General features: G+C 38.7%; 1 protein-coding gene across 4 annotated transcripts in view; it reads right to left on the bottom strand.

Annotated features, from left to right (window-relative positions):
- The window catches only part of RNF144B (ring finger protein 144B), a 163,237-nt gene that overhangs the window by 75,781 nt on the left and 64,989 nt on the right, over positions 1-22,467 (bottom strand). Inside the window, exon 1 of one of the 4 annotated variants that reach the window (XM_012753539.3) lies at positions 20,038-20,136. The exons of 1 other annotated variant lie outside the window; for it this stretch is intronic. The gene's annotated coding sequence lies outside the window, so the exon portion shown is untranslated. Of the gene's footprint in view, positions 1-2,826; positions 3,136-19,637; positions 19,707-20,037; positions 20,137-22,467 lie in introns of those variants that run through there. 2 more of the 4 variants (XM_076010493.1, XM_012753542.3) reach the window with 2 other exon arrangements.

The raw sequence follows: 22,467 nt of genomic DNA, 5'->3' as shown, positions 1-22,467 counted from the left end.
AAGAAAAGAAAAGAAAAGAAAAGAAAAGAAAAGAAAAGAAAAGAAAAGAAAAGAAAAGAAAAGAAAAGAAAAGAAAAGAAAAGAAAAGAAAAGAAAAGAAGGAAAGGAAAGGAAAAGAAAAGAACCAAGATAACAAACATCAAAGTAGTTTTCATACTCTGGTAAAACAACATGAATTGGGAATTACCACTCTAGTCCAAAGTCACTTCCAAGCTTATGAGAATTCCTTTAGGACAGAGACCATATCATATCTTTATATCCCCAGCATCTAGCATAGCACCCTGCAAATAATAGTCACCCAACAGTAAGTAGAGTGGATAACTCTTCTGATTGTACATGGAGGACAGAAAATATTTAAGGCCTGGTTCTCATCTATATTCCATTCCAGCCATTCAAAAGCTGAAAATATTGATAATTTGGTGTATCTAAAGAGCTTCTGTAAATTAAAGTAGGCATTCCTGAAAGAAATGTCTCAGTACCGAGGAGCAATGGCTGTAGATACTCTCTGAAGACCAAAGCATGACTTGTGTGGCAGCTTGGCCCCTTTCCCACATCCAAAATAATCAATTGCACAAAGTAGGCTTATTCCCAAAACTGTTCGGACTTTGTTCCTCCACCAACATCTGGGTTCAGCATGATTTCTGACCTCTACCTCAAACTGGAGATTTCAAACACTAAGAACCTCACTCAACAAGAAAGTAATGTTGTAAGTCAAGGCCAGGGGAAACAAGGAAGCCAGGATTAGCAGAAACATTTCAGAGAAATGATTCTGACATACACATAAATGCTTCTACACGTCTAAAACACCTACTTTTCAAGATGGAAATTTAAATATACTTTCTCAGATTAAAAGTATTCATACTGTTGAAGAGAAAAATGTTTTCCAGGAAGCTAAATGGCCCTACTAAGTAGATAATATAAGCTTTTCTTTTTTCTTTCTAGAGAGAGCATACTTTTTCTGTAGAGTTTGGCTCCAAAAACCTGGTTCATAAATCTGAGACCCAAAAACCGATTATTTTAAAAAGACATGTCTTAAGCTGACCTAGTTTGAAAGCCTGGATGCCTTCAAATTGCCAATGAAATGAAACCATTCATGAGAATGGGGCTTTTGAATGCTGAGAATGTTCTTCGGAGCTCAGCACAAAGATATTTGGCATCGATGACTGTAAATATTTGTAAAACTCTGGGTAAATGGACAGTGTTTGACCACAGTCAAACCTTACTTCCAGCACAGTAGTGTAGGAACAAGTTATCTAGGGTGATTGGTTTGGGGTTTTTTGGTTGAGTTTTGTTGTTTGTTTTAAATAAAAAGCCAAGCAACCCAATTCTGCTACTTGACATCTTTTTCTCATTCACTATACATGTTTGCCTTGTATTTTTTCACTCATCAAGACAGTCAACTAATCACAGGCTACTTTTGAAACAGAGGCATTTTTCTTTTCTTTCTTTCTTTTTTTTTTTTTTAACCATTTTTCTAACTTTATGCCCACCACAAAGAATAAAACACGAGTCAAAGGTGTACAAGGACAGGGGCAGGAGTTGTGTGAAACTGTGACCTTGGATTTCATAATACAATTATGTCCAAGTAGCTTTGTGGATCTGCTATAGAGTTTTCTTTTCCTCCCCTTCTGTCATCCTCAAGATAGTTTTAGAAATACTGAAGGGACTACTACTTACGAAAAGGACCAGGGTTAAGAAAGAAGGATGAAATAAGGAGATGGAGGGACCCACAGAGAAATTAGATGTGGAAAGGGACCAGAGATCAAGAGGTTCATCTCAGTGAAAGCTGTTGCAGCCAGTACTTTAATTAGCCAGAAACTCAGTTAAGACTGGCTGGGTTCCTTCTGCGTCTTACCCACACCCTAAAAACTGAGTCATCCCAAAATTCTTTTATTTTGCTTCTGGGCATAGACACCCCTAATCTGCTGCTTCAGAAATGTTAGTTACATTGTCCTTTAATTCAAATCTTCAGTGTTCTAACAAACACCCAGAAATGCCAAATCAGAAAAACACTGATAATCCTATTAGGAGACCCAGAGCTAATGATTTGATAAGATACATGTGGCGGAAAGCAATAAGAAAGTGCCAGTCTGTAGTGGAAACCTGAATAAAGAACATTTTCCCAGAGAGGGAAATTAACTGTTGAGAAATCTGAATGTGAGGAGTGGACACATCAGGAGCGGACTTTAGAGCAGAATCCCTGAAACTAATAAGAAAAGCCAAAGGTGCCCTAGAACAGATAATCAAAAGATACCTTTTCACTATTAAACAGCAATCTTCAATTTCCTTTTAACTTAAATTTGGGAATACCCTCATAGAATCAGAGTTTCACTCTGTTTTATCAGCAATTACCTGATGAAATAATCTCTCTAATGTATGGCCAAGATTCCACGATTAACATGTTATTTATAGCTATGTGTGTCAACATATCACTATGCATTTCCAAATAACAAAAGGTAATTTGGCATAATCCGAGATTATGCCAACTTTTGGTCTCCCCTTAAGACACAGGGATGTGTGGTCTAATCTAGAATTTTACAATCCATTCCATAGAGACGGTTTTATTAGACATGAAGCTGCTTTCTGTTTACCTTCACGAAGGCATCTGTTTTTTTTTTTTTTTTAAAAGTTAACAGGTGTTTAAGGCATTAGGGACGAATTCAATTCTGTAAGGTTTAAAGCACTGGGGGGCGGGGGGGGGTGCAGAAAATAAAGCCCCAAATCACCGTGTCACAGTTAGTCTCCCGTCCTTTTCCCTTCCCTTCGTCCAACACCATTCCTGTCTTGCCATGCCTGCAGCCTTTTTAAAAGGCTCGCCCAACCTACCTGGCAGGAGACCTGTGCTCCGCGGGGACCGCCGGGCGTCTCAGCAGCCTCCCTGGCGCGCACCGGGAAAGAAGAGGAGCCGTTCCATTCTCTCTCCCCCTCTGCCTCCGAGCTCTCTGCGGCGGACAGCTTTACTCTATGCAGGACTGCCACAGGACTCGCGCTCCCGGACCTATTGGCCGCGAGGAGGAGGAGTCCCTCGCCGCCTCCTCGCCGTGACTGGCAGCTGCGGTGCCCGGGAGCCTCGCGGCGCGAGCGAGCGTGGGGCGCAGCCAGCGGCGGCGGCAGCGCGTTTATTGACACAGGAAGCTCAGGCGCCGCACTTCCTACTTCCCATCTGGGTCACACTTGAGCCGCAGGTGATGGCCTTAACCCTGTCCCAACCCGGCCGCCGGCGCGACCCAGGCCTCCCAGGCGCCCGCTCTGCGTGCCGGGACCTCCCTCTCCTCCTGGGACGGCTGCTGCAGGAATCCCGAGCAGCGTGTCCCCGCCGCAGCCTTTGGTGCCCTGCAGCCTACCCGGACGGGGACGGTTCACAGCTCTTGGCCTTCAGCGCCTGCCGCCTCTCTTGTCCTGTGCGCGTATCCTGCCTCCGCGGCGGGCCACCCCTCTTCCCACCCCTTCCCATCTCTTCCTTCTACTTCTGACAGCCCAGACCTGACTTCCCACCTCCCCAGAAAACTCTCATAAAGACACTGCCCATCGAAAACACGGCTTGTATCTGATTTTGTCCTTTTTGCTTCTAATGATAAAAATTCTAATGCAGGTGAGTCGAATCAGGAACAGTCTTGTTTACTTCGTAAAATACAGGCCCGTCTTTATGAAGCAATGATTTCCCTTGAAGTCCTCTGTAATTTACCTGGCTGTACCCTCAATTAAAGAGAATGTAGCAAAATCACCCAGAAGCAGCTCTGAGCTGCAGCCAAGTGCCTTTATAACAACCCATACTCCCCCAGCCCGCACAGATCACAATCACCAACCTAAATCCGTCCAATGTTGCAATTTAGAAATGTCACTACTCTGACACAGGAATCTTTCTGTGCTCACTATGCACCCTCACTCTACTTTTGCAACCACTCTCAGGAATGTGCTTCCTAAAAGGAAGGGACTCGCAAGCCCTTTGTGAAAAGGATCTGTGCATGCCAGAGAAGTAGCTGCAGCAGGCACAGTTCCAAGCGACACAAGCAAACTGCTTCTCAGCTCTCCAAGTTGAAGAAAACTTCTAGGTCAAAGCTAAGTGCCAAAGAACACAGTGTATCTATGTGTGTGATGCTAGGACCAGCCCACTAGTGGGGAAGGAAGAGAAAAGATTAGGAGAGATAAAAGGGTAAGAGAACCCACACAGTAGGGACTCAAAGTAACATAATCAAAGGATATTTGAGCTTGAAAAGTCCTTCTAGCGATTTCAGCCCAAACAACCTAATTTTAAAGATAAGGAAACTGATGTTCAGGGAGATTTCAGTGGTTGGCCCAAACCAGACAGGGGCAGAGCTGGAGTGAAAACTAATCTATTATATGTTACATGAGAAAGGTGCATGTTAATGAAAACCACCCTGAAGGATGTATAACTTCAGATTTAGCAGTGGTTTAGGTTTAGGTTCTAAAATAATCTACCTCAAGGAATTTTCTTGGTATAGTAACCATTGTTGGGGGAAGGGAACTAGGAAAAATAAATAAAGCACCTTTGAAGTGGTTATTTATTAGTGTTGATGCAAATCTTCAGAGGCTTAAACCAAAGTTCAGTACAGAGTCTACTTTTTAAATTACTAGTCAATTAAGTTATAATCTCTTGTTAACAGGATAAGGGAAGAAGCTGCTGCCAACATGGATAAAAACATAGATTAAGCAATAATCACGCTGCCTGTTGTCACAAACATTTTGTAAACTGAATAACCTTGTCACTGATTATTTTCAACCATGCAAAATTTTTTTAATTGCAGTCAAAATTTAATAAAACTAAACATGTTGAGTGCTATACTATCAAGCAAACAGCTGTTACAGATCTGCCTAAGGGGTCTGCAGTGTGAAGGAATGTTTATTCCCTTGGGCACTTATTGATCTCCTTCCTCCCAGACAAGCTGCTAGGTGCTAGGAAGATAAAGTTAGATAAGGTCTCTTTCCTTAAAGACTTCTCAACCCAGGAAGGAGTCAGACAAGCAAATCAATTATCAGGGTACTGCTAGTTGTCAGCTGTGGGATGAGGTGATGAGTGATGCGTGAGAGTGAAATGACATGATATGCCATGGGAGCATAGAGAAGAATAATTCAACTAAAGGAAGGGAGCTGATGAAAAGAAATCAAAGGAAGCTTCTCTGAGAAGGTGATTTAAATCTGAGGCTTCAAGTATGCAAGTGGGGATGGTGAAGAAGGATGAACCTGGCAGAGCAAACAGCTAGTACAGCAGCTTAAACATGAGACTAGGTGAAGCTTTTCGTCATTCAGAGCTGATGCATTCAGAAGAAATGAATAGGGGCCTGAACTAATGTAGTGACAATTGGCATGCAAAGGAGGGAAACCAATGGAGAGTTCAGAAACAGAATTGATGGGACTTGGTATCTGATTGGATGTGGCGGGTGAGAGAGAAAGAATAGCCCAGGTTGCTGGTACCATGAAGTGTGGGAATGAAAGAAAAGAAGTGGTAAGGAAAATCATGTGATGATTCAATTTCAGTCCTACAGAATCTGAGGTGCCTCTGGGGTATACCGGAAGACCTGTGTGGTAGGCCATCAACAGAGAGAGATCTGGGGTGGAGAGCCATTTAGGAATGACAGCATTCAGGTGGTGGCCATGGGTGAGATTACCAAGAGCTAAGATCACCCACAAATGGTGGATGCTGCAGAGGGAAGCCAAGGCTTTGGACATAGACAAACTCTACTACCCACTCATTAAGTAACCTCAAGCAAGTTATTTAACATACTCAAAACTCAGTTTTCTCATCCATAAAATAGGAATGATGATGGATATTCATCTCATAGGTTGTTGTGAGGGTAAATGAGAGGTTCATAAGGTAGCTAGTACAGTGTCTGACAGACAGAAATGCCTACACAAGTCTTAGGGGAGTGGGGCAGTGAATACAACCTCCTAGGAATGCGCAGTGCACAACTTGCTCCACTGTACACTATGGCCCTGGCCTGATACACAGTAGGAACTCAGTGTTATTCATCTAAGAAGGGAACAGAAAAGAAAGGAGCAGAAAAGAGAACCCAAAGGAATAGCAGTATTTAAAGAGTAGGTAAAATAGGAGAGTCCTCAAATAAGCCTAAGAAAGAATTGCTTCTTTTAGACTACAAAAATAAATGTACCATTTGATATCCCAGACTGAAGTATAAAATCCAGACACTACAATCTATAAAAATATTTTTTAGCAAATTCTGGGCAATGATATAATATTACAAATTGTTCACCAGAGATTGCAATCATTTGAACTTCATTATAATATAGAATCATTTTCTAATCTGAATTCCAGAACTTCCTAAAGAGAAGGAATGCAAAATCTTGACATTAATGGTAAATAATACAAATTGTATTAGTTAATAACATACCTAAAGTCATATAAGAGCAAAATCAAAATAAATCCAAAGCATATAGTTTTCCCTGCATGTGGGGCAAAAAAATATATACATAATTACTAGATTATATGTGTAAGATACTGAAATAACATATACTATACTATGTAATATATAATACTTAACAGGTATATATTATGAAATACATTATAGTCCTACATAAGAAAAGAATCAACAAGTAAGATTTCTTTTTTGGAAAATTATTTTCTTTAGTTAATATAAAGAAAAATCAAGATTTGTTTTTGAAATTACTCTTCTATTAGACCTTAGTATGTGAGTTACTAACACATACCTTTTACTTGACATATTATATTCTGTCATTAAAATGTGAGGTTTTTTTCAAAAATGGTTTGTTCCACTTTGATAAATCAGATAGAAGAACCCAAGTATTGGGAAAACAGCTTCTGCAATAGGTGCAATTCCCTTTCCATGGGAACAGATGTAAGGCAAAGGTCGTGGTGTTCTGCCACTGACAGTTTGGTCATTTTTCACTTCCAAACAGCTACTACAATGTCATTTGCATTTTTGTTGCATCTAATGGGGTTCATCTTAACCATTCTTTCAACATTTATTGAGTGCATTGCATACAGAATTAAGAGTAAGACACAATATAAAATAAGGCTAAGAACATTACAAAATAATATAATAGAAACTATGCCAGAGATACATTCAGGGTGGCATGGCAATCAAAGAACTGACATCAAACTATAAGGAAAACCAAAATATGACCCAAAAGACATTGGCCAGTTACCTGGGGTTTGATAACAAAAGTTTCACAAAGCTTGAGATGTGTCATTTGTGCTCTATTTCATATGTAAAAGAGGCATCTCAACACCTTACAGAGCAAGCTGAAACCAACTGGAACCCAACAGGAAAAACCAGAATAATTTCAAACTGCCATGGCCATTATGCCACACAAGAGCCTATAATGACTTGGGATGGAGAGCTGAATGAGAGAGCAATCCTCCAGAGGACTCAGTTGCCCAAGCCTTAACATCCTATATAACACCACTAGCAACCTTTGGTTAAGGGCCAATGAGAAAAGGGAGTCTAGCACCCTGGTTCAACGTCTAACTCCCTCTAGAAAAAAGGACTTCACAATAGCCCTGAATTAAGATTCTCCATAAGAAATTCAGTTAATAAAGTCTTAAGAATCTTATGTTTGCAAGGCTTGTATGTAATACAGTAGAACAGCCTTCTATTGTTACCATCTACTCATCCTCTGTCCATTTTGCTTTAGAATAGCTTATAATTTTCCTGTCAATATATAAGAGCTCTTTGTAAATTCCTGCATAAGACAATCGACGGGGGTTGGGGGGGAATCTTCAAACAATGTTCCCAAAGTTGTCATGCCAGCCAAGGTACTAACCGGTCTATAGGAAATGAAGCACTCAGTACTGTGCATCCACATCCAACATGGAAAAAAAGGACTCCCCTGAATTAAAAGTCAAAATATTTATTGGCTTAACAGATGGGGAACTTCATTCTTAAAATTAAGACTCCACCCAACAGAGACCAAATGACTCACAGATAGGAATATTATAGATGTTAAGTTTCCAATGGGACTTTATTTTGAAAAATACCTTTAAAAACTTAAGTTTTCTCTATGACATAGATGGCGGATTCCCTTCTTTTCCTACCCTCTCCTTCCTCCCCTCCATCTGCTCCCTCTTCCCACCAAACAGTGAATCACCAAGTCCCTGGCTCCCCAGTAAAACCAGGAGCCAGATGGAGCTAGCAAATACTACCATCTGCAACAGATCAAAGGAATGAAAGTGAAGGCATGGAAGGCAGGGCTGGGTGAAGTATCTGAGGATCAGAGAGCAGCGGAATGGGGAAATGCAGGTGCCTCCAGTGTACGGGAGCCTGTCCTGGACCCTACATGAGAAAAAATAGACTTTGCTGGCAAAGTCTATTTCCCTTCCTCATTTACCACTGGTTATCTGAAGTCCTCCATATGCTCCTGAGAACATCTTGAGAGGGTTGGCTGTTGTTTCAGTACACCTGCCCACAGCACATGCCACATGATGGTCCTCAGGGAGCACCCCTGGGGGGCTTAGCTCCTGTAGCAACAACCATAGACTTGTAGCAACAACCATGCAACCACATTGCTTGCATCTCCAACAAAATGGAATCTCAGAGAGGGCCTTCTTACACAACAGCATTCCTGCAGCAGATCCTTCCCATTCCCCCACAGAGGGATCCTATTCAGATTAAATACATGATGGTTGGTTCAAATAAGCAACCATTGCAGTCATGTTACATGTCTTTGCAAAGCACCTTTTTCCATGGGCCTCACAATAACTTTTAAACTCATATTATGGGGCTGGGCGTGGTGGCTCATGCCTGTAATCCTAGCACTCTGGGAGGCAGAGGCAGGCCAGGCAGATCATTTGAGCTCAGGAGTTCGAGACCAACCTGAGCAAGAGTGAGACCCTGTCTCTACTAAAAATAGAAAGAAATTAGCTGGACAACTAAAAATATATAGAAAAAATCAGCTGGGCATGGTGGTGCATGCCTGTAGTCCCAGCTACTCGGGAGGCTGAGGCAGGAGGATTGCTTGAGTCCAGGAGTTTAAGGTTGCTGTGAGCTAGGCTGACACCATGGCACTCTAGCCCGGGGAACACAGCGAGACTCTGTTTCAAAAAAAACCCTCATATTATGCCCAACCAACAGACCTATACTAATCTCATAAAGTCACTATGTCACTTGTTGGAAGTAATTATCTTGGAAATCAACAATGCATAGGACACGCTTGAAGCTCTGACTTGAGAGGGGAGGGGAGGCAAGGGCAACGTATGTAATCTTAACGTTTGTACCCCCATAATATGCTGAAATAAAAAATATATATAAAAATTTAAAAAAATAAAAACAATGCATAGGCCTTTCCTTCCTCCTCTAATCCAGCTCTCTTTATTCCTCAACTGTGGCACTTATGAAGCACTCTATTTGTTAATATATGTCTGTCTCCCTCAGTAGTCCGTGAGAAGAATGTCACCTTTTTCACACTTCCCACTCACAGGAGGCCCTCTCTAACCCCTATACCAAAGTTAATAGCCTAGGATGTTCTAAACATTTTTCTCTGTGCCCTTTAATCATATCCATGTATGGTAGATACACACACACACACACACACACACACACACCATCTATCTTAGCTCTGTCAATCATCTACTCTCATCCTTTGTCCATTTTGCTCTCGAATAGCTTATATTTTTCCTGTCAATTTGTAAGAGCTCTTTGTAAATTATAGTGATTAGCACTTTTCCTGCAATACTCGTGTATGTTACAAATACTTTTTCCAGACATCCAGACAGGTGAAGTCTATTGACTTATTTTAAATTACTCTTTCCATCTAATGGTTTTTGATTGCATATATCTGATATGTCTGTCTTTTCTTATATAGCATCTGGGATTGCCATCTTAAGGTTTCCCAGACTTTAGATTGTATATGTGTGTTTTCCTAGATTTTCCTATGAAATGGTTATTGTCTTATTTTTTAAATTTATCTTTAATCCATTAATGGATTAACTTCATATCATTAAGATGAGTCCTGTTATAATTTAACCAGAGATCTATGAAAGAATTTATTAAGAAACCCATGATTTTTCCACTGAATTGGACTGCAACATGTATCAAATATCATCTATATTCTGAAGTATCTATTTTTGAATCTATTCTGTTCTAATGTCTATTTGTCTACTGCTAGGCCAATGCTATCTTGATTATACTGACTTTATGGTGTTCTTATTTTTCATACTTTTCTTGAATATAATAGAATACTGTTAATTTCTTTTACAGTATAAAAGTTTATGGGCATTTTATGCAATTTTTGAAAACTCAAGCTGCTATTCTATTTGTGAATTGCAAGAAATTCATATATTATGTATATTTTTATGGTTTTATATTATATAAGGGAAATTTTACCCCCACTTCTTAGTGCTTATCAGTAAAATAAAGAAGAGATGCCGATTTATCCATTTATCTTGCATCTAGGCATTTCCCGAAACATTTTATTAATTCTAGAGTGGCTTTTTTCTTTAATTTAGTCTGTTTGATGGTGTATACACAATCATATCAGTAACACCAAAAAAAGATGTTTTATCTCTTCTTTTCCAGTAAATATTATCAGTAACATAACTTCTTATCTTGTTCCATTTGCTAGAACACAAAAGATAATGATAAATTAAAATCCTGATCATATGCATTCATCTAAATCCTTATTCAATTGGTTTCAGTGTTTCACCATTCATAATAAAGTTTGTTGTTCACAGATGTCTTTATGAATTTAAGTAGTTTCCATCTATTCCTCCTTAAGAGTTTTATTAGGAATAGTACTGAACTTTATCAAATGGCTTTTCAGCAACTATTGATATGATCATATGTCACTCATCTTTTAAAGCTTCAATTTAAGGGACTAAATTTCTGGATTTCCTGATATTAAACCAAATTTTACATTCCTAAAATAATACCTTCTTGATCATATTGTATGGTCTTATACTGGCACTAAATGTACGCTGACTTTATAAAGTGAATTGGGGGGGACACTTATCTCTTTCTATGATCTGGAAGAGGTTAAATAACACTGTAATTAACTGACTTTTAAAGATGGACCATAAATTTTTCATTCAAACCAGGACATTTTGAAAATGAAAGAAGATGCTAACAAATACTGAAAATGATAGAATTTTAAAAATATACATTAATTTTCAAAATAACTGGTTTTATTATATTGGTGGGCTGAGAAGATAGATCAATTCAAAAATTATCTTCCATAATAAAACTTTTAAAAAACTTTCTATACTGATTTAACTTAATCTTAAAAATATAACAAGGTAAATTATCCTTGGCAAATCTTCAAGTACTTTATCACTGATACTGAGCCACTGCTATTTTTATGAAGAATGTTATATTTTCAATATAGTATTTTTAATTTTTAAGCAAGTATTCCTGTCATCTATTTCAAAGGCACACTTCATAGTCTTAATAATAAATTTAAAATGGGTTCCACCTTCGAGTGACTCTTTTCTAAGATACTCTTTCTTCAGTGCTCCAGTACCTAACAAATGCAGAGAAAACTCTACTAAATGGAGTATATTCTTAATTTTCCTACTTTTATATTGAAATACAGTTGACCCTTGAACAATATAGGTTTGAACTGCATAAGTCCCCTTATGTGCAGGGTTTCTTCTGCCTCTGCCACCTCTGAGACAGCAAGGCCAACCCCTCCTCTTCTACTTCCTTCTCAGTCTACTCAACGTGAAGATGACAAGGATGAAGGACTTTATGATGATCCACTGATGAATAGTAAACATACTCTCTCTTCCTTATGATTTTCTTCACATTTTCTTTTCTCTAGCTTACATTATAAAAATACAGCACATAACACATCAACATATAAAATATGTGTTAATCAACTGTTTATGTTATCAGCAATGCTTCCAGTCAACAGAATATTATAAAAGTAGTTAAGTTTTGGGGGAGTCAAAAGTTATACATGGGTTTTCATCTGCATAGGGTGGGGCTGGCATCCCTAATCCCCACATTGTTTAAGCGTCAACTGTATATAAATATTTAAGCCACAGTATTTTCAAAGATACTGTATTTTTTAGAAAAATTACACAAATGAAACTCATCAAATAAATTGCCTATTCATGATTATTTTTGCTATTTCACCAAATTTAGATACCTTTAAATCATAGGCCTTCTAAACTTCAGCCTATTTTGAATTCTGGCAGAAAACATAAATCTATCCTATTAAAAACAGTAGCTCCACCAAAAGATGCTTCCTACAAGTCCAGATTTTCCAAGCGCAACTATATAATTTCGAAATTAAATCCTGCATATAGTCTGTGTTTGGAGTTCTTATCTTTTAATTTGCTCAGGTCCTACCTTGCGTTTGTAAGGATAAATTCTAACACCTTCCTCTTTGAAAGCCTTGTTTTCCATAACTGCAACTTGTAAAATGTCAAAAGCTGAACATTTTGCCTGCTTATTACAACTACAAATTTCCAACTTATTTTAAACAAAACACAACCAAAATGTAGAGGACTCCTTTGCAGGGGGAACAGGTCAATACTATTAATAGGTACTGATTGGCAACATCATAGTTCTTCAAAGACTCAAAACATTTCTAAAATCTGGTTTCAAAGAGAGAAAACACATACTGCATTAAGTATTTTTTTGTATTCAAATCAGCTTCATCACAAAAATTTTGTAGTTCAACTATGTAGCATATATAGAAAAATAAATTTCAACCGTCAATTTTGTTGTCAATTTTGGCAACTATTTCTATTGCAGTTTTTTTTAAAGAAATGATGAGTTATATATGCACATTTCTGCTGCATAGATTTCTTTCTTTACCCATTCCGTTGCTTATATTCTGACATTGTGCCTACCAAAATGCTTATTGGCATTTTCCCTGAAAAACTCAGTTTACCTGCTACCTGGGGCTGGATGTGAAAGTAGGGACTGACTGCAAAGGGACAACAGATAAAGTTGGGGGAGTGACAGAAGTGCTCTAAAGCTGGATGGTAGTGATGGTTATACACCTGTATAAACTATCAAACCGTACGCTTAACATGGGTGAAATTTCTAATATGTAAATTTTGCCCCAATAAAGTTGTTAAAAAGATTTTATTTTTGATGACAAACTTTTAAACCAAATTGACAATGGAATTCACAAAGATATTAAACATTTAAACTTCAGTGGGATGATTTTTCTAAAATATTACTTGGATTCCATAAATTAGATGAAACTAAACCATTTAGGTAATAAATTTAACTGAATTTCTATTTGAAGCTTCTGATAATAATTATATAAAACTAGCATAACTGTGTGCAAATTCCTCTTCTGCTAGTGGAACCAACCACATTAACAGCTATCACTTCACTTTTCATATATGCATAAGAAAACTTAAAGTTGAAAACTGGTAAAACAGATGTAGAAGAATCATTTGATCTAAATGAAAAGTCATGCTTCACGGAATGAAATGTAATGATGCCTCCTGTGGCTTGCATGTGTTAAATCACTGTCTTTGGGCAAAGTATTCTTAAAACAATTACAAACATTTGAAGTAGATATTGATGCTGCTTCCATAGATTTGTAAATTACACATCCATTGGCAACCTCCTTGAGAAACAGGGATTTCACACTTAATTTTTCATTACATTTGCACCTTTTAGCTCTTTTTCTGCCAAAAGAGATTATTCCAAAATAAACTTTAAATTTGTTAGACAGTAAATAAATAGCTATAGATTTACACCATGCAAAAAAAAAAAAAAAAAATGGCAAAACCACTGTACCAAGAGCATTCGGGCTTCACACACTTCCAACTGATAACCACCAACGATCAGCCTGGATGCTCCCCACTTTCTGCAGGTCCCAGTGGGGGTCATGGCGCAACTGACTGGTGCACCAAGTAGCCAACAGGGCATGGAGTACTTCTCCCACCGCCATTTGGACTGGAATGAGTTAGCTGTCCTTAGCTACCAATGTAGGAACATATTTCATTTTATCAGCAAGCACTTTGCAGCATGCTGTTCTTTAAAGGGACGTGTCAGTTAACTTGCACTTTGAAAGAACTGAGGGGAAAAAAGGGGGCTATACTCATCATCTTTCAAATTTAAGCACAAGTGAAAAACAATCTTCACAACACAAGCATCATACACACTATTAGACATGACCACAATAAAACTTGATATGTATGATGGAGGACCACCATCCCATCTTATTTTAATGCGTCGTTAAGTAGCACTACTTTCCTAAAAATAAAAAACCCACTGCAAATGTCAAATGGGACATAAGAGGCTAGGACTTCTATATATAATTAATCTGTTTGAATTCGCTACTCGTATAAATTTTGGTCATTTATATTTGGCTTATAAATTATCCATTTCTTCCATATTTTCAAATTTGTTTCCACAGAGTTTTATACCTACTCTTCATGTATAATTCTTATAATTATTTCCATCTCTCCTGCATTTGTGATTGTGTCTGTTTCCTCCTTCCTACTCTTGTATATTTTTACTTTTTCCAGTGTTTTGTCTTATTTTAACCTTTTCTTCCTATTCCACTAATTCTAATCTTTAACTTTATCATTTCTTCTTACTAGTTTGTGTGTGTTTCTGTGTATTTGGTTTTGGGAGGTTTTTTTGAGGGGGGCAGGCAGGTGTTTTTCTGGTCTTTTCTTCATGAATAAAACAGATATTTACTGTTATCAATTTTCCTCTGAGTATTAGTTTTGGGTAATGCTATCCCCTGAAGATTTGGGTATAAAGTATACTTTTTTTAATGCTCTCTAAAAAGATCTATCATTTTTCTTTAATTTTCTCTTTGATCTGAGGTTTGACTGAGAAAGTGTTTCTTAACTTCCAAGTAGATATTTTCTGGTTTTATGTTTAGTTATTGATTTCTAATTTAATTGGATTATGAAGAGGGAATATCATGTATAAAATCTCTACTTTTTGTATTTGTTATAGTTTTACTTTATTTTAGCCAAGTAGGTTAATAATTTGATTTTTCCAGTCATTGGGGTTTTGAAAACTGCAAATGTCCAAAGAAATGCTCCCTGAAATGTCTTGCAGTGATGTGAACAGGTAACCTGCCCTGATCCCCTAAACATTAAATCAGAATAACAGTTGCTCATGTTTCATCGTCCCATTGCAAAATGCATTCTAACTCGCAAATCTGGAACCACTACATCTCTGGGTAGAAAACAAGGCAATTAATTATTTTTAATAGTCAGATGATTGTATCACCTTGGAATTTAATCAAAATAAACCAATTGTGCACAGCAAAAACCTGCTTTCAGTTTCCTTTTTCCAACCTGGCATCTCAATTCCTCTGCAGCATTAGTAACTCAGGCAGACCTGTTGCCCACTCACAATTTCAAGAGAAAATGATTTATCTCTCATGTCAAGAAGGACTCAGCATGATGCACTGAACCCTTGAGGTAAATGGGACCAGAACAATTTTAAATAAAAGTACTGCCAGAATGTATAGTCCCACCGAGGCTTGAAGATTCTGTACTCAAATGAGATCAGCCTCGGTGATACAAGACTCACAAAATGAGCACATCTGAGAAAGGAACTCTTTTTTTTTTTTTTTTTGAGACAGAGTCTCGCTGTGTTGCCCAGGCTACAGTGAATGCCGTGGTGTCAGCCTAGCTCACAGCAACCTCAAACTCCTGGGCTCAAGCGATCCTTCTGCCTCAGCTTCCTGAGTAGCTGTGATTACAGGCATGCACCACCATGCCCGGCTAATTTTTTCTATATATACTAGTTGGCCAACTAATTTCTTTCTATTTATAGTAGAGATGGGGTCTCGCTCTTGCTCAGGGTGGTTTCGAACTCCTGACCTCCAGCAATCCACCCGCCTCGACCTCCCGGAGTGCTAGGATTACAGGTGTGAGAAAGGAACTCTTGTTTAAAATCACCAAGGAGAACTTAATAGGTAGAAGTGTGGGAAATCAACAGGAAGGAGGAGGAAGAAAGACCTTCTAGGCATAAGTAACTGCATGATCAGAGTTAGAGATATGGATAAGAGGTAAGCTTTCCTGATAGCAGAAAACAAATTTCTCCGACCAAGGCACTCAATTTTTTAAAAAACTTTAAAACTACTAATTTATAAACGTTTTTAGGCTCTAATAAAAGATAATCATGGAAAGTCAACCCCAACTTTATTCCTTATTGTTTATTAATTTCAAGTACTTTCTTAAACCCAAAAAGGCTCAAGAGCTTACCATATAAACTTCCAAATTTTATCAAAAGACAAAATAAGTATTTTAGGACTCCTCTGAAAAGTGCTGTGAATAAAGATGAATAGTTCAGTCATGTAAGACATCAATATAGTAAACTAAGAAATGGTGACGTGAAGAGAAGACTCAGTCACCTCCCCACGTAAGGGTGAGAACAACTCAAGAAAAATAACAGAAACTTTGGTGCAAAGTTCCCAGATAATTCTACTGGAATTGCAGGGCCCTTGTCAAGTGTCTGTCCTCCTTTCCTGTCACCTAAGGCACACACACAGGCTGAAGCTCTCCTTCTCAGTGGTTATGTCAAAAATAAACAATCCAAAAGATTAGCCATTTCTGGTGGAAGTAATCCATGAGCTGACCAACAGAGACTAAACTTTTTTGAGAGTGAACAATGTTATTACATAGTGTTACTGAATTCTTTAAAAAAATATATTCCAGTCTTTTCAACCTGTAATTTTTACACATATGTCTATCAGACCTTGGACAACATATATGTTGCAGTACATACCTATGGCTGTCAAAACTGGAGACAGATAAGCAAGCAGAAATCAGATATAATCATCCTCAAAAGAACACTGTACATGTGGGTGGCTGCCTGCCCAGTTCATGCCGATTGTTTCTGTTCAACAGTTCAGATTGCTGGTGATATTCCTGACATACATCAGCTTATATCTCTTACGAGAAAGCATGATGGCAATAAATACCCCCAAATGTGTGGGATGAGGCATTGTGATCCACACCATGCCCTGAAGTAGACTATAGTATATATTTTTAACCTCTGGAGGTGCTATTTCTTTTTACATTTTTTTTATTTCAGCATATTACAGGAGTATAAATGTTTAGGTTACGTATATTTCCTTGTCCCACCTGAGTCAGAGCTTCAAGTGTGTCTATCCCCAGATGGTGCACATCATACCCATTAGGTGTGTATGTACCCATTCCCTCCTCCCTCCTCCCATCTGCCTGACACTCCATGAATGTCATTACTATATATGCACTTAAGTGTTGATTGGTTAATACAAATGTGATGGTGAGTACATGTGGTGCTTGTTTTACCATTCTTGGGATATTTCACTTAGTAGAATGGGTTCCAGCTCTATCCAGGATAATACAAGAGGTGCTAGATCACCACTGTTTTTTGTGGCTGAGTAGAACTCCATGGTATGAATATACTACATTTTATTAATCCACTCATGTATTTATGGGCACTTGGGTTGTTTCTACATCTTTGCAATTGTGAATTGTGCTGCTATGAACATTCTAGTGCAGATGTCTTTTTTATATAATGTCTTTTGTTCTTTTGGGTAGATGCAAAATCAAATGGAGAATGAAATCACAAAGGAGGGAACATTATTACTCATTTTTAGCAAGGACTGAATGAAAGGCATTGAGCACAATACACTTGGTTTAGTACATTTTTAAGTAAATTGATTACTCCTTGCTTAATATGAATTATTTTGTTATAGAGGAAAGATGGTTTGAATCTCTGAAAACTAATCAAAATCTATGTTATTACAGCAATGTTGTCTCAGCTAAGTACTATGATGAACATCTTCTCATTTAATACTCACAAACCTGCAGTTGGGGTTTTGTCTTTCCCATTGTTCAGATGAGGAAACTGAGCACTAAAAAAATGAAATGACTTTACTGAAGTCACACAGTGACTGGCATGACCTGCACTAGAACCCAATGACCAAGTCGAATGAGTTTCAACCCTCACTTCCCAAAATAAATTTATAGGTGAAACCAAAGCTCCCCTTTTTCTCATGTCAGGACCTTTTTTGGAAGGAGGACAAAAATAGAAGGTTGATGCAAAACTTTCAATTCTATTTTTAAACATCTGCTTAAGGCAAAGGCCAGGTGTTCTGCCAAAACAAATTAGACAATATTCTTATATTAGCAGAATTCCAATCTTGATCAAGAAGAAGAATATGAAGCGCACATTGAGAAGAGAGGCCAACAGTTGAGTACATTGAATTCTCAGCACTGGCTTTCTGCAAAAAGGAAGGAGCAAGTTTCCTATAGGAATGAGCAGTCAAAGAGTATGACTCAAGGGCTATTTCAGTACAAGATCTTATTTCAATTTTGTTGTCCATCTGTTTGCTGAGAATGTAAACTTGTCTGGTTCCAAGTCAGGAAAGGGGATGAACTCATCTGCTAAAGCCACGTAAGCAGGAGGCACGCTGCGATTATATCACACAGCCCTGCTAGGAGAGGCCAGCTCACAACTTCCCATTACCTGGCTGGGCTTCAATGCTGTCATGATGCCTTATCCCAGGGAGGTGAGTTCAGAGATCCAGCTAAGCAAATGAGGAATGCTGTAAAATTCATTCTTCATTCACTGCAGATTAATGGAGGGGAAGTATAACTCAAAGAATTACATACCAAAAAGGTAATAAATATTTTAAATGCAGACAATATCCACTTAAGCAAAAATTGCAGCCAGCCATTCTTCCCTCGCTACTCCTCTTCTCCAGCCTCCTCTATCTTTTTTATGAGAATCACTAAAGACATAAAACTCACTACTCTAGCCGGGCACGGTGGTGCATGCCTGTCGTCCAGCTACTTGGGAGGCTGAGGCAGGAGGATCGCTTGAGCCCAGAAGTTTGAGGTTGCTGTGAGCTAGGCTGACGCCATGGCACTCACTCTAGCCTGGGCAACAAAGGGAGACTCTGTCTCAAAAACAAAAAACAAAAAACAAAAAAACCCCCAAAAAACAAAAAACATCATTGCTCTCTACTCGGCCCTATCATTCCTTTTGTACCCTCTACCATCCCTGCATCTTTCAATATTTGGCTCCCATACCCATAGTCCACTTGCATACCTCCATGTCTCTCCCTACCTCCTTTAGAGTAAAAGAAAACAGAAGTTCCAGGAAGTACCAACTTTAGAGAGGCTCAGGGGAATAACTATTCAGGAAATGAATGAATTGAGGGCTATTGACAAGAAGAGTTCAGACTCCAATTATAAGGGTAAGGAAAATTCCAAGGTCACAATTACCATATCTGCTATGTTGTAGGCCAAATGATCATTTACAGTTTGGCTAGAAACCTCAACTAGCAAATATAGTATTGTTTCCAGAGTCAAATAAGTTCCACACTCTGAACAACTGACCTGAAAACAAACTTTTAAAACACTAAATATTCATAAGTTTGGACCTACAAAAAAAATGTAACAAATTTTTCCCTTGCATTGTTTTTCTTTATAGCTACAGAAAAGATATTATGGAAAGTATACATGTATAGAACCGGGTGTTGAACTCTGACCTCATTCCTTTAGAACTACTTCAGTTGAGAAAAGAGTTGGTGACCACCATTTGTTCCTAAGAGCCCTGGCTGAATTTATTCTTCCCAGTATGCCCAATGAGAGTAATTGGACCTGCCTCTGGATAAGTAGTGACAATTGGGAAAAGGGCTCTCTACTTTATCATAAAGAGAGAGTACGCACAACAGGGTTGGGGAGTGAATAAGTGAATATACTCACTTACACGGTAAATGGAGTCAGTGGAGCTATTCCCACTGTAGCCCAAGGAAAAGTTGAGCTCCAGAGGAGGTGGGTGATTCCTTCTGAGAAGATAGTCTAACAGTACCCCTGTAAGAGAGTGAGAGAAAGAGAGAACAGAGAGACAGTGAGAGAGAGAGAGCGAAGACAACTGGGCTGGTAAGGAATGAGATCGGGGGTATAATGAAGATGTGCTTCAAGAGACTCACTGACATGACAATGTATTAGTCAATCCTGTCCCGGTCTTGTTTACTCTTGAAAAAACTATAAATCAGGAGTCAAACCTGGAAGGAAACTCTTAGACTTCTCCACGTAACTTAGAATACACAGACTGGGCCACAGCCAAAACAGATGAGTAAGAAAAGGCAAGAGTCAGACGTTCCTACCAGTAAAGGATGGTGCCTTCAAATCCTGTGGCAGCCATGTTTGGATGATGTAATTCTGCCTTCTTGGCTAAAGCTGATTGGACCCAGGATGGATGTCTGTTTGAAGCAGCGCCAATCAGATTTTCTCTACCAGGAATTTGGAATTCAGATTTAGGGACAGCTAATCTCTGTGCTTGGTTGAGGCTGTGCAGCAGCCATATTCCATCATCTATACAAGCAGTGGAAAAAAGCCAGAGAGAGAACAATAAAGCAGATGTGCAAGAGGGGAAGTAAGATAAGAGTCAGAGAAAGGGAATTATGGCTTTTCAGTTAGTTCTCAGTTCCAGTTCCTACTAGAAGCCAGCTGGATTTCTATCTTTAGGTTCCTCAAAACACTGTCTTTATAATAAATTTTCCTGGGTTTTTTTTAAAGCTAGTTCAAATTTATTTCAGTTATTTGAAACTAGGAACACCTTCACTAAACCACATTACCAGAAAGTAAATCAGGATTATGCAATGAAGACAGCATAGACTTTTGAATCTGCCGATGCTAGATTCATATCGTAGCACCACCCCTCCCAACTGAATACAAGCTGTCTAGAGTAAGTTTCCTAGCCCACTGGAGCCTTGGTTTCCTCACCTATAAAATATACATAATAACTACCATGTATAACTGCTGAGAAAATCAGAAAAATATACATAGAGCCTCTGGCACGAAATAAGCATGAATCATAACTTCTAGTAGAATTCACTGGAGTAGTAGTCATGACGGCAGTAGTGGTATTGCTATAAATATCTTAATAGAAGGATTACATACAAAAACCGGAACTTATAACAAAGTTGTCTTTCTTAAATTCCTTACTTTCCAAAATTACTCAACCCAAGTTTCTTTACTGGGTTATCTTTGTACATGCAAAATATGGGTTGACTTTAATATATTTTTAATGCATCATCTACCACAGATTACTTCTGTGTTTATAGGGGAAGGCCCAGGGAAACCCCAGTACGACTCTAACTGGCCAGAGGATCACTTCTTTATCAGTTCATCTCCCTCCTCCATCAATTTATTCATTAGGGCAATAGTTCTAATCCTTATGGAAATCATAGGCCCCTTTGAAAACACAACAAAACTATGAGCTTTTGCCTCAAAAGATTCACATTTATACATAAACTATGTATACATGAAATTTTGCACATTTTCTGGTGTGCATGGGCCTGATGAACCTCATCCATGAATCCTCAAAGATCGAACAGTCTAATATACTTCTTTACACCACCACCGAGGCTAATGGTGTTGCTGAAACACAACACAGCAGGCCCCTGCCAGTCTGGAAGGGGGACTTGGGTAGGCCCAAGATAGTCTTCTTTCCATGCTCTGCTATAGCACTGACTCAACTCTGTCTCAATCACTGGCATATTTGCCTCTCTCCCATGTTAAACTGTGAATGAGGGCAGAAAATCTGTCATTTCTAGGATTATGCTTCATAAAGAAAGTAGTCAATAACTGATATATAATAAATATGCATATTTTATAAATACAAACTATGATTTATACTGATCTTTCACTCAAGAAATAAATTCCAGAAAATGTGCAGGGCAGGCAAGAAAAGGGTTTTGATCTACTTCAGAGCATTCCTCAAAAATGTATTAATAAGTCAATCTACAACAACCCTACCAGGGCAGACCTAGACCCTAGGGATACAAAGGTAAATGAGAAAGCCCAGGCACCTGACCTCACAAAGAAAGAATTGCCCTTCCTTTCTAGCAAGGAAGACAATTTTTAAAAAGCAATAATAATAGAGTGTGAAGAGTGCTGTGAGAAGGAATGCTCACAAGCTACGGAAGCACCTCCCTGGAGTCCAAACTTAGTCTAACCCAGAGCAACGGTTTCAAAGTGTGGTCCCCAGACCAGCAGCATGGCATCACCTGGTGATGGGCTTTAACAAGCCCTCCAGGTGATTCTGATTCACATCCCATCCCAGAGCAGCTAAACTGGATCATTGATTTAAAAGAAATTCCCAGCTGATTGTGTTATGTGGAGCCAAGAGTTGACAACTACTAGCCCACAGGGTGAGGAAAGATCTCCCCATGGAACTGACATTTAAGCTGAGATCTGGATGAGTAGAAGTCAGAAAATAGGGAAAAAAGAGTTGCAAGGCAGAGAAAACTGCATGTTTAAAAGGCGTAAGGCAGAAAAGCACAGCGTGTTTGAGGAATTTAAAGACTTCAACAGGGCTGGATTGTAGAAAGGCTGAGGAAGAGTGTTTTGAGATTAGGGTGAAGGTGTTGGCCCAATGATAGAGGAGGAATTTATAAATTTAAGCGGTGAACTAAGGCCAACCACAGTGACTTACACCTGTAATTCCAATACGTCGGGAGGCAGAGCGGGGAGGATGGCTTGAGCTCAGGAGTTCAGACCAGTCTGGGCAACATAACAAAACCTTGTCTCTA

This window comes from Microcebus murinus, chromosome 15, assembly GCF_040939455.1.
Source record: "Microcebus murinus isolate Inina chromosome 15, M.murinus_Inina_mat1.0, whole genome shotgun sequence".
NCBI classification, from domain to species: Eukaryota; Metazoa; Chordata; class Mammalia; order Primates; family Cheirogaleidae; genus Microcebus; species Microcebus murinus.
This window is presented reverse-complemented; position numbering and strand designations above follow the sequence as displayed.